This window comes from Malania oleifera, chromosome 11, assembly GCF_029873635.1.
Source record: "Malania oleifera isolate guangnan ecotype guangnan chromosome 11, ASM2987363v1, whole genome shotgun sequence".
NCBI classification, from domain to species: domain Eukaryota; kingdom Viridiplantae; phylum Streptophyta; class Magnoliopsida; order Santalales; family Ximeniaceae; genus Malania; species Malania oleifera.
The window spans coordinates 34,753,499-34,767,262 of record NC_080427.1 but is presented as its reverse complement, the minus strand read 5'-3'; the positions used below and the strand labels follow the sequence as shown (position 1 = coordinate 34,767,262).

Sequence of the window (13,764 nt, the reverse complement as noted above, 5' to 3'; positions counted from 1 at the left end):
TCTGGGTATTTACACCCAATTTTATACCTTTTTTATATGTATATTTAAAATATTTTTTAACAAAAGCTAAATTTTATAGCTTTTTAAAATTTTAAATATTAGAAAATAAAAAATATCTTCCACAACTAAACGAGTCTTTAACATTTTTTCTCATCTCTTATAATAAAGATAATCCATCTTTACTTTGAATAATAAATGTATACATAATTATCATATCTTAATATTCTCTCATTTATTTTTATTAATTGAACAAAATAATAAGTGGAAACACCTAAGTAGTCTTAGAAAGTGTATTCCACATAATTAGAATCCACAAATAAATACATTAATTACACAAATCTTTGACTTAAGAATATTTAACCCCAAAAAAGCCAACACACTTTTTTTTTTTTTTTTGTCTCTTAAAAAGAATCAACTTTTTACTTTGATTTTTTATATTCATCGATTATAAAAAATCGGTTAATAATTAAAATAAAAATTATATTTGGGAATTTGAATTCGAGAGTCAAATTTAAATTTGGGTAAAATTATAAAAAAAATATTTATTTTTTGTACAAATGCATAAAAATCATATTCATAATTTAAATTTCAAACTCTAAATATATATTATTATTTTTAAACATTTTTTAAAAATAAATAATATTTTTGAATGTTATAATTTCTGTCCCTTTAACAAACTGTCAGTGCATATATATAGATATGTTGTATCAATAATACTTGTTGTGTCAAACTCTAAATAATATTTGTTGTGTCAATATATATATATATATATATATATATATATATATATATATTAATTTTAGGTACAATTAAAATTGATAATTTAAAATAAAGTTCAAATTTTCAATAATTTATACAATAAAATTTTTAATATATTTTTAAAAAAAAATGATAAATTGAGAAAAAAATTATTCTGCGTATTAAATTATTTCCCGATTTATTACGCAGAAGAATTTATTTCCCGATTTATCATTTTTAAAAAATATATATTAAATAATTTTTTTATGGAAATGACACGTGGCAAATATCGTTACTTCAAATAGTGAGATTTGCTTAAATCTCGCTACTCCAAGTAGCGAGATTACGTCAGGGTTATTTCGGGAAATATTTTTCCAGAAAAGGTATTATTTAATATATTTAAAAAAAAGAGGGATAAAATGGGAAAAAACTCGAAATTAATGGCTTTAAACTCAACCGACTTTTGGAAAGTCGATTGAGTATTTTTAAAAGAAAAATAAAAATAAAGAGCAACAAAACCGTCTTTTCAAAAGTCGGTTCTGGTGTACGAATGACAGCCCACTAACACCTGCACACTCTGTGCACAAAAAAAACAATAAGTATATAAATGAAAGCATGCATAATCGATTTTTCAAAAGTCAGTTTTGAACAAAGCCTGCTCCCCGCTCCTTCCTGAGGTAACTGTGCGGAAAAAAAATAATAATACAAGTCAAAATCGATTTTTGAAAAGTCGATTTTGACATGCACGGGTAGAACCATGCAAGTATTCCCTAACCCCCCTTGCTAGCCGCGTGCCCCTTCTCCTCCCGCCCCATCCTATTTATTCTCCTTCACCCTACCACTTTTTTTTTTTTATTTATTTACTTTTTTCTACATAGGGGCAGGCGTGTCAGCGCCTTGGAAGCAAAACCAAGTAGAATCCACTTTTGGAAAGTCAGTTCTAAATACTTTATTTTGTTTTTTTTTTTTTTTTGTGCTCAGGATATGCAGGTATTAATGGGATGTCATTCGAACACTAGAATAGACTTCTAGAAAGTCAGTTATGTTACTTTTTGTGTTTTTTTTTATATACTCGACTGACTTTTCAAAAGTCACTTGAGTTTAAAACCGTAAATTTTCTCCCACCTACTTATATTTTAATATTTTTCTTTTTTTTCTTAATATTTCCGTAAAAAACTAGTAGCATCCCCATTAGAAAATGTACATTGCCCAAGTACTACCATGCCTCCTCTAGGGCTTCCCCATTACTGTAAATTTTCAGATATAGAATATGAGATGGATGGCTTTCTTTTGTAGCTTAAGGCTTCTAATGGACCAAAAAAGTAGTTTGCAAGTTTTTTACACTAAACATAAGTCATTAATTAAATAAATAATACATGAATGACTCAAAGAATAAATAATAAATAAATGACTTCAAGGAATAAAGATGAATACAGCAAAACAAAATTGTAATTAAATTTTATTATATGAATTTAAATAAAGCTCAACATGATTCTACATTGCATTTATATCCAAATTTACATAAATCAAATCACTCTAATTTCAAAGGTAAGATAAAAACTTTTAAAATGCAAAATTGCAATAAGATATATAAAAAAAAAAAAAAAATAGCAGCTTTTTTGGAAATTTACCTAAGATGGTTAAATTATGATCCTCGATATACCACCATAGTGGAGTATCATAGCATTTGGGATTTCCAAGGAGGTGAAATTCTTTCAAACGGATTATAAGTTTTAAAAAAATTATATTTTTTTATAAGAAAACAATCAACTTTTTTCACAAGTGTTATTGAAATTGATTGAATATGAAAAATTCAACCAAACCTATGGTCATATCACTTGTTAAAAAATCTGATGAATAGAAAAACTCTTTAAGCATCACAATAATGTAACGATATCTTTTCTTATCTCTCTTGAGATTTGACAAAAAAAAAATACCGATATCCCTTGAAGTTTCAAAAATTTCATGGATCTCCTTTAAAATTTTATGGCTCTCTCAAACCTCCCCTAACATTTGACTTTTGGGACATTTATGTTTCTGAAAACCCTTACTTTTTCACAAGATATAAGGGCAGGTTAATGTCTTTTTGGCAAACCTCAAAGGAGGTTTGTGGAATTCTTGAAACCTCAAGAGAGGTGTTTGAGATTTTTGAAATCTTAGGAGAAATCAGTGTCTTTTTACTAAATCTTAAGAAAGGTCAATGTCTTTTTTCCTTTCTTCATTATTATGCACATTTCATAAAATTTTTTTAGAATGTTGTAGGAAAAAATTGACCGGGTTAACCGAATCAACTACAACCTCGACCACTTGTCAAGAAGCAAGAGAAAGAGGCTCAGAGGACCCAAGGTGTACTCCGAGAGATCACCCCCGATGCCTAAGTTAAGGAATATGGAAGGATTGAATTATTACAACAGTAAAAGAATATGTTAGAATGAGACACCTTGCCCTCTCTTATGGAGTCCCTTTTATGGGCGTTTAAGGGATACCCTTATTGATTTCTTCATAAATGAGAAATTATTGGGACTATGGGAGTTATGGTTTGACTTGTGGGTATTTATTGGGTTTAATTGATTTAGATGTCATATTTGTCACCACTAACTCGTATTGTTCCTCGATGCAGATTCTTTCTCTTTAATCTTTTGCAAGTCAACATTGGGATCATTTTGTGTAATATTAGTTCCTCCCCACTCTCAAGCTTTAGAATTACTTTCTCTGGCTTAAGAGTGGTCCATATTATTCACTTAATCTAGTTTCATTGGAGTCAAAAAAATTTGAACAATTCTTCTTCAAAAATTGCTTAATTGAGTTGCACAAAATCCAAGCCAACAAATGAGCCTCAACTTTTTGAAGGAGTCCCACGCTAGTTTTTTGGTGAGGCCCAATCCAAACCTAAATTTAAAGGTCTTGAGTTAACTTTGGGCTAGATCCATGGCGAATCATGAACAACCGAGTCACGTTTGGTATGGATGTCTCAAACCGAGTTATTATATGGGTTGCTAAGCTAACATGAGTTGATGCAACTCAATTTGAACCACTGAGTCGATATCCTCTAGATGTAGCTCATTTAGAGTTGTTATATGGGTTTTCAAGCCAGCATGAGTTAAGGCGGCTCAATTTGAGTCGTTCTGTTGAGTTGTCCAGCTGGCAAGAATGAATATGGCTCAATCTGAGCCATTTGGTTCAGTTTCCAAGCTAAGGTAAGTGAATGTGGCTCAACACGAGCCATTATGCTGAGCTACTGCATCAACATGAAGAAATGTGGCTCAATCCGAGCCACTTTGTTGAGCTCCCAAGCTAGCAAGAATGAAAATGGCTAAATTTGAGTCGTTCAGTTCAAATGCCAAGCCAATATAGGTGAATATGACTCAATATGAGCCGTTTTGTGTTGAGCTCCCACATTGGCGTGATTTAAGGTGGCTCAATCTAAGTCATTTTATTGAGCTGCCAAGCTAACAACAGTGAATATTGCTCAATATAGCCATTCCATTCAATAGTGAATTAAGTTGAGTGAATGTGACTCAATTCAAGTTATTCTACCGAGTTGTTGCGTCGACATGAATTAAGGTGGCTCAATCCAAGCCGTTTTGATGTTATACTAGCTCATCCAAGCCACCAAGTTGGGTTTTAAGTCAATCCTTTTAATATATATATATATATATATATATATATGTTGTTGGCCCTAGAGTAAAGTCTAGAGGGAAGGTAAATGGATTCTTTTGCGTATTTTCGCTTTTCTCTACAAAATAATAAATTTTGGAAAGATGCAAGAAATTATATCACAATATAATCAAAGTAAATCATACACAAGATATAAATTAACGAGAAGGGAAGAAAAGTTACACCAATGTTTAACGTGGTTCAGCCTCTTGCTTACGTCCATGCCTTAAGACACACTCAAAGATTTCACAATCCACTATGAACTCCTCCACTAGCAGAGAAACCTTTATAACCGGGAACAAATCCCCTTCGCTCATCAAGAGCCTCAAGGTTCACCAAAAATCCTTGCACTTCGGTTCACCAAGAACCTTCAACCACAGTTCACCAAGAACCCTTTGCGATCCAGTCCATCAAGAATTTTTTACAATTTGAAGATGGAATACAAAACAACTGCTCCTTGAATGAGCTGAAAATTAAATACAACCAAAACCTCATACAACACTCTCAAAGTAATGATTCACAACAAAGTTTAGGAGCAAGAGAGAAGTTGAGCACTTGAACTATGAACTAAAATGTGGTGTGCTTGGGAATGATATATGAACTACCAAATCAATGTTTAAAACAAGTCCTTGGACTTGTATTTATAGGTAAAATGGAGTACTAGCCATTGTATGGCCGTTAAGTATGTAAAATAATTATTTCCTTTGAAAACTAGCCATTTATAGTCGTTGCGGACTTAATCCCAACGCAAATCGTCAACTATTTGACCCAATTAGTCGATTGTTTACCCCAATTAGTCAACTGTTTCATCTAGGCCACATTTTGCCTAAAATCGTGGATGATTTGCCCCAAATCGTCGACTGATTGCCCAAATCAGTGAAAGTCTCAAACATGAAAGTTGTGATATTTTTTCTTAACTTTCCATAGTTACCAAGATCGTCATTTGTAAATTTTTCTAGAAAAAGTTATGCTCCAAATACTAAAAGGTGTTTAGGAAATTTGAGAGGTGTATAATTGAGGTTTTAAACCTAATCAGGACCAAGTTGTTTTAAAAGATTATAACACTACTATGATTTAAAACTTGTCTCATATAAAAATACATTTGAGTAAAGGATATTTTTATAAAAGTCTTGTTTTTACTTTGAAAACTCATAAGTTCTGAACTTATGATTTGGTGATATCCTATATACTCTTATGAACTAATATGCACATGCATTTGCTTAACTCTTGCTCAGTAAACATGCGTGAAACAAAACTGCAAGAGTTACAATAGTTCCTACCTCAAACACTCCCTATTACTCTGTGACTTTGTTGGATGTGCTTGAGTTCTTCCGAGTGAATGTCCATCTTGATCTTTGCTAGTACTTGAACGACTACTCGATCCAATCTTTGCCTTTGATCTAGTACCTTCATGTATTTGTCATTTGTACATGCTAACTTGATCCTGCAAAGATGGATTACACTTGGAACTACAAATAGGTTAATATCATCAAAACACATTAAATATAATTATGTAGCCATTAAGGCTAACATATATATATATGACCATGTTTACCGATTGGTTCTTAGTTAAGCAATCTTGCCTTTTCTTGATTCGAGCAACCTTCTGGCCTAATTAATGATTTTTTATGCTTAGCATTTCTTTATTTCCTGAACAATTCTTTGGTTGAACAACCTTTATTTTTTGAGTAACTATTTTATTTGCTAAGCAATTCTTTGATCAAACAAATTCTATTTGCTTAGTAGTTTTTTGGCTGAGCAGATTCTATTTGCTGAGCAATTATTTTATCTGCCAAGCAGTTCTCTAACCGAGCAAATTTTTTTTGCTAAGCAATTCTTTGACAGAGTTGATTCTATCTGCTAAGAAATTTTTTGATCAAGCAGATTATATCTGCTAAGCAATTCTTTTATCTGCTGACCAATTCTTTAGTCGAGCAATTCTATCTACTGAGAAGCTCTTTTATTTGTTGAGTAGTTCTTTGACCGAACAAATTCTGTTTGCTGAGAAGTTTTTTAGTCGAGCAGCTTCTATCTACTAAGTAGTTTTTTTATCTACTGAGTAATTCTTTGACTGAGCAAATTCTATTTGCCGAGCAGTTCTTTGACTGAGTAGATTTTATTCTAGCTGAGTGTCTCTTTTATCTATTAAGCAGTTCTTTGACCAAGTAGATCCTATCTGCTGATTAACTCTTTTATTTGATAAGCAGTTGTTTGACCATGCAGATAAATGTGGCTCAATCCAAGCCATTTTGTATATGTATATTATATATATATACACACACACACACACACACACACATACACATATATATTTAAAATAAAGTATATAGACCATGTTTGTTGATTGGTTCTTGGTTAAGCAATCATGCCCTTTCTTGATCATAGCAACCTTTTGGCCTAATTAATGATTTTTTTTTGCTTAGAAGTTCTTTTTTTAGCTAACCAATTCTTCGGCCAAGCATACTTTATCTACTAAGCAATTCTTTTATCAGCTAAGAAAGTCTTTGATGGAACAAATTTTCTTTGCTGAGCAATTTTTGGCCGAGTAGATTCCATTTGCTAATCATCTTTTATTTGTTAAGCAATTCTTTGATCAAACATATTCTATTTGTTAAGTAGTTCTTTTATGTGCTGGGATGTTAGTTCTTTGATCGAGCAGATTCTATCTGCTGAGCACTTCTTTGATCGAGCAGATTCTATCTTCTAATCAATTTTTTTATCTACTGAGAATTATTTAGTCGAGCAATTCTATCTGCGGAGAAGCTCTTTTATTTACTAAGAAGTTCTTTGACTGAGCAAATTCTATCTATTGAGAAGTTATTTGGCCAAGCAGATTCTATCTACTGAGTAGCTTTTTTATCTACTAAGTAAATCTTTGACTAAGCAAATTCTATTTGTTGATCAGTTCTTTGTTGAGCATATTTTATCTACAGAGCAGCTCTTTTATTTAGTTGAGTAGTTCTTTGACCAAGTAGATCCTATCTACTGAATAACTCTTTTATTTTATGAGCAGTTCTTCAATCGAGCAGATTCTATCTGCTGAGCAATTCTTTTATTTGTTAAGCAGCTCTTTAATTGAGTAAATTCTATCTACTGAGCAGTTCTTTAGCTGAGCAAATTCTATTGTTGAGTAATTCTATTTTCTGAGGAGTTTTTTGACTGAACAAGTTTTATTTACTAAGTAGTTCTTTGGCCGAGTATATTTTATCTGCTAAGCAACTCTTTTATCTGTTGGGTAGTTCTTTGATCGAGCATATTCTCTCTATTGAGTAGTTCTTTGGTCAAGAAGATTCTATCTACTAAGCAATTTTTTGACTAAGTAGATTCTATCTACTATGCAATTCTTTTATTTCCTGAGCAATTCTTTGGCTGAGCATATTCTATCTATTGAGTAGCTCTTTTATCTTCTGAGCAATTTTTTAATCGAGTAGATTCTATCTACTGAGTAATTATTTTATCAACTAGACATTCTTTAGCCTTATTTGTAGCATTTATCTGATAAATAATATTTTGATGAGCTTGTACTCATCTCGTGTTGCCTCACGAGTTATGCTTATTAGGTGGGCTATATTTTGGTGAGTAGTGCTTACCTTTGGTTGCCTCATGAGCTATGCTTATTCGGTGGGCTATATTTTGGTGAGTAGTGCTTACCTTTGGTTGCCTCATAAGCTATGCTTATCTTATGGACATTTTTGGGTCTTATGAGTTGTACTCATCAGATGAGTCATATTTTGGTGAGTAAAGCTTGCCTCTTATTACCTCACGTGTTATGATCATTAGATGGGTCATATTTTGGTGAACAATGCTCACCACTAGTTGCCTCATAAGTTGTGCCCATCAGATGAAATTTTTAGGTCTTATGAGTTGTGCTCATCAGATGGACCATATTTTGGTGAGAAGTACTCGCCTCTATTGCTTTATGAGTTGTGCTCATCATATGGACATTTTGGTGGATTTTCCAAACAAAGCATGAGTCCTAAAGAAGCATCGTGGTTCGTGCCACCCTTTCTTCTTATAAATAGTTCTTCTCTACTTCTCATTCTTCACACTTGGAAGGAAGTGATTTCACTAGAGGTATGTTATCTCATTCCTTCTCCTTGCTTCTTTTCCTTTGAAGCATGCCTTGAATGTTTGAATTTTCTTTGAATATCCTTTAGTGTTTCATCTTTGTTATCAGATGTTCTTCAATGTTCTTCAAATTTTCTTGAATGATTTTGAATGTTCTTGAATTTTTTTCAAACATTCTTGAGTATTCTTTGAAAAATGTCTTCTTTTTGATTCCTTCAATGACCCAAAGATTATTATTATTATTATCAAGCAGACCAGTTGTTCGTAATAATGGAACCTTAAGAGGCCTAGTCATCGATCATAGTTAGTGTAAGGAATGTTAGGTCTTGCTTGACTTAAGATTATTCAAACCTCCTGCTTACCTTGTACTTTATCCTAGACTATGTTCACCTCTAGTCTCCTTCTAGCCCTGAATCTGCTCTTTGGTTAGGTCCAGATGAAATATGTTTGTATGCTGATTTTTTTCAGGCTAGGCTCAAGTTGCCCTTTCATCCTTTTATATCTGATGCTCTATAGTTTTACAACATGTCTCCTAGTTAGCTAGCTCCCAATTCTTATTTGAACTTAGTTTGTTTGGTGGCTCTACTCATCCATAAAGGTGACCAACCCTCTGCTAGGCTGTTAAGGTCGTGTTATCAAATGAGAAAGTATTCTACTGAAAAGAGGTATTCTACTTCAATTGTCGTCACTACATTCTTTTTAGCTCTAAGGCTTCGTCTAATATTCAATCTACTTATCTGCAGTCTGCAAAACTCGTTAACACCATTTGGTCCCCACTATGATAACTACTGAACAAGACATTATCAAAGAAATCTAACAAGGAACCTATCAAGGGATCATTCCTTGCACCGAGTTAATGAGAGAGTAAAATCTTGTTCTTTGCAGATTAAGCCTCGTTTGTTCTGCTTTTTAAAAAAAAAAAAAATTCCTCCAAACACCCCTTTTTTAGACACCAACTAGATTGAGTTTAAGGAGATGATTACTAAGAAAAAGAAAAGGGATGGTGGTTCCTCAAAGAAAAAAAAAAAAAAACGGTTCATTGGGAATTATCTCAAGCATAAGAGGCCCTCTCAGATCAAGAGTAAGTGCCTCCTATGGCCTCCTCCAAGTTGATGTATTTCTAAGCTTGTGTCATTAGTTCCCCTATATCAGTCAAGGGTTTCTTCCCTAAGGAATTCAATAAGTGACAAGGTTGTAGAGCTATTGTCAAGGTAGCTACTACTACTCTATGGTCCAAGTTTCTGATCTCCAAGGTTGCATTGACAGAACAACATATAAACTCTTTCAATGGCTCATTCTCTCCTTGAACAAGGCTCATAAGGTGGGTTTGGGGTTTTAGCCATCTTTCAACTGCTAATGAAATTCCTGTTAATTGCCACTCCATTTCAAAAGACGACTCAACCGAGCCAGGCTTCGATGTCTGATACCATGCCCTAGCATTTCCTTTTAGAATTGCTGCAAATGCTTGACACATAATTGCATCAAGTGCACCTTGCAATTACATCAACATTCTAAAAGTGCCGAGATGATCTAAGGAATTTGACGACCCATCATATCCTTTTATGTTGGGCATCTTAAATTTACTAGGTAGAGAAATCTCCATTACTTTCTTGGTAAAAGGGAAATCGAAAGATCTAGCTAAGGTTTCACCCATCAATGATTGGTTGCTAACTTCTTTCACCAACTATTCTAGTTGGTCAATTTTCTGAAGTTTTTCTTCAAATTCATGGGATTGTTGCTCACTAATACCCACACTATTGGCATCTTCTACTCTCTTTGCCAGGTCTGAAATTTTCAAAGCAACTTCCTATGGTACCACTATCCTACCCTTAGGTGTTATTTCTTCTTGAATAACCCTCTATCATATTCTGTGTTTTTTTTTTGTTGTAAAATCATGTTAAACATATCTTCCACCTTCTTTTCGAGAGTTTTTCAAAATGTACACTTTGTGATGAATTGTATGGTGGTGGGGAATGAACCGACTGGGATGATTGATCCCCAACAATGGGTTCATACTCGAAATTATGTGATGTGTTCATGATCAAGTTTTAGAAAGAAATCCTTCCAAAGTTTCCCCTAGATGGTGTCAACTGTTGCAACTAAAAATTAATCGAATTAACCAGATTGACGATGACCTCGACCTCAACCTCTCGTTAAGAATCAAGAAAAAGAGGCTTGAAAGACTTTGGATATTCAGTGCTTTCGACATTGGGATTAGACTTGACAAAGCGGATCGGGCCGGATAATCCGTGGCGGATAAGGCGGATTATCGGGTAGAGAAATCATAATCCATATTCGACTCATTTAAGTGGCGGATTAGGCAGTTTCAGGTCGGTTAATTCATGGTGGATGGGCGGATAATCCGCCATTCTCAAATATAGTTTTTTTAATAATTTATTTTGTGTCATAATAATTTAAATTGTATACGACAACTTACGATTAGTTTGTGTATTAACTTTTCTAGTAATTATTTTAATCATTCAATCGTTTATACTAACTAACAACTCCTGATTCATGTAAGTAAAATTGTAAGTATTAAAAGATAATAAATTAGTCCCAATCCAACTCAAAATAGAAACTCAAACCGTGTGATTTGTGTGAGTCTCTCTAAAATCTAAATTGAATTGCTAGTCAAATTGGATGATTGTTCCTATCGTTTTAAGTGCCTAGGTTCAATCCACTAGTACACAAAGTTTTATCCAGATCCTTTAGCAACTCATAAAACTTTTTGACATTCTCATTTGGCCCTGTGTAGGTTCTTGGCTAGTAGTCTCTTCTCTAGGTGAGCCTTCAAATTCATTCTAATTGTGCCTATGCATTTGAAAGATCTCATATAGCATCTCATGCATATCACCAACAATATTTTGGACTTATTGCACTTAACTTTCATTATTTCTAGTAAAATAGCTACTAAGAATGGTTTATAGTAAAAACAATTAATTATTATAATTTAGATTAATCCCACTGAGGTTATCACACACTTTCTTTTTGACTCCACCACCATGCATTTGTGCGCTTCACACAAAAACTTGTCCTTTTATAAATTAGAAATATAGAGTAGATGATTACCGCCAGTTGAAATAAAATTAAGTCATAAGAGGCAAACCCTCTGATGTTTAACATCAAAATAAGTTTGAAGATTTAATTAGATTAATCAGCCAAATGAAGATAGACCACAAGTTTGAAAGATTTATTTAAATCATTCAATTGAAAATAGATCGTATTAGACATAAGAAGAAGTAAAAGAGTATTAATAATGAAAATTACCTACAATTTGCAATGCTTTTAAGGAGGGATTAGGTAAGAAAAATGGAAAGGATGAATAGGTGTTTGGTGAGGGTTTTGCTGGGTGTATACTCTGCAATGAGTATCCAATCAAAATTCTACAACCTTTCATATTTTGTAGCTTATCAATAGCTCGCCCACACCTCATCCTAAGAAAAAATCAAAATCAAAACAGAGACATTTATTAACTCTACAAATTGAAGGAGGAGGAGAGTAAGAGGAGAAAATACCTACAGAGGGCTTGAAAGCAAGGGCCTGGAGATCGAACAAAAATTAGGAAAGAAGCACCGCTGCTGCAGATATTTGGATTTTCACTTGGAGAAAGGAGATTGGAAATTATTTTGGAGGGGCGGCAAGAACTGGGAAGGTAAGCGGGCAGACTAAATAAACCACTACTGCGTGAAGGAAAATACCAGCAATTTCATGATAGCTGGCGAGCGCCGAATGGGCGAGTGACTGGGCGAGGCTGCGAGGGAAGACTGGGCGAGGGAATCGTGGCTCGTGGCCATGGGTGGCAGTCGGCTATGGCAGTGACAGTGGGAATCGTCATCGTCGTGGGATGCGGCTGCACAGCTGGAATTGAAAGTTTGAACTTTGAATCAATGAAACCCTAATAGGATTTGAGATTTGGGACTGGGCTGACCTGGGAGTGGGAGGGACTCCGAGGGAGGGACTGACGGACTGTGGGCAGTGGGCTTGTGGCTGTGTGGGCTACTGGGCTATCTATGTAGCGTGGGCCGTGTGTGCACTGCCGCACTGGGCTCTCCATACCCGGGCAATGGGTTGTGGGTAGTTGGACTATTATATGTTAATTAGTAATGGACTTTTAAACGGTTTGGTAGATATCCGCCGGATAAATCCGACCCGACCCGCTAAGAAGGCGGATATGAAAATGGAAAACCATATTCGACTCATTTAACAAGCGGTTGATTATAAGTCGGTTAAAACGGGTCGAATGCAGATCGAATTAACGGATTTTTATCCATTTTGCCAGGTCTAATTGGGATCATTTTTTTGTTATATTAGACAAAAAAATGTTTTATGCAATATGTTCCTACATGAAATGATATTTAGTATGTGGTTGTGAGAGATAGAGGGAGAGAGGTTATAGATATTTACGATCCAGATATTTTTAATAGAGAATGTTAGACTAATAACAATTTGTTGGACTTAAGAAAGTTCACTTCTTATGATATTAGATGTTTGTTTTTTTTCTTAATAAATTTTACAAAGATATATGAAAATGCAAAAAAAAAAAAATACAATTTAACAAAAGTAGAACACGATTATATTGCAGTAAACTACAAGAATGTGAGTGTGCCCACACACACTAAAATGATGTAAAAACATTAAATAAACAATTTCTTTCTTAATCTTTGAAGATTGTCCAGGATAATTATTAAATTTAAAATATAAAAAGAAATCTTAACAAGATTTTAAAATATGCCTCATGCCCAATTCTTAAATTTTATTTTCCTGGTTAAAGAATATTTTCAATATTTTAAAATCTTTATTCTTGCTCTCGCTACTTTAAAGTTAGGTTTTAGAATTAAAATTATTTTTAATTAATTCATATATAGTTGATAAGATTTTATAAATGATTCTTTAATTCATTTGAAAATTAATAGGCAATAAAATTGTCAAAACAACTTTGTATGCATGAAATTGAAGAAAAATCTCTGAATAGTTATTTATCAAGCCTTATGTTAAGATCAAGTTTATTTTTAAAAATACATGCAAAAAATTATAACCAAAGAGATTGTTTGCTATATGTGTGCGCAAAAGCATGGATGTTAACACATGTGAATGCTTTCGTCGCTCCTACAACGTGCATCTTTTGTTATTTTGCTTTGTAGTTTACCTAAAAATTAAGAACGACTAATGACATAACCCAACATTAAGTAAAGAGGTAGGAGAGAGAAAGAAAAGGTTCACGAGTCATGAGTTTACGAGTGTCAACTTGGGCCTGGTTCGATTTCATTGAAATGCACTTGGCTCAGTTATGATCGAACCGTA

The 13,764-nt window shown here is 33.6% G+C and overlaps 1 long non-coding RNA gene across 2 annotated transcripts; it reads right to left on the bottom strand.

Annotated features, from left to right (window-relative positions):
• Positions 1–4,522: 4,522 nt before the first annotated feature.
• On the bottom strand, positions 4,523–12,445 carry LOC131167893 (uncharacterized). 2 transcript variants are annotated; one of them, XR_009140176.1, is made up of 3 exons: positions 11,979–12,372; positions 11,731–11,897; positions 4,523–5,864 (listed from the first exon to the last, which is right to left on the bottom strand). It is a non-coding gene; the product is annotated as an uncharacterized LOC131167893 (long non-coding RNA). The 2 variants fall into 2 exon arrangements; XR_009140177.1 differs by lacking the exon at positions 4,523–5,864 and having other exon boundaries at positions 11,633–11,897; positions 11,979–12,445.
• Positions 12,446–13,764: the final 1,319 nt, after the last annotated feature.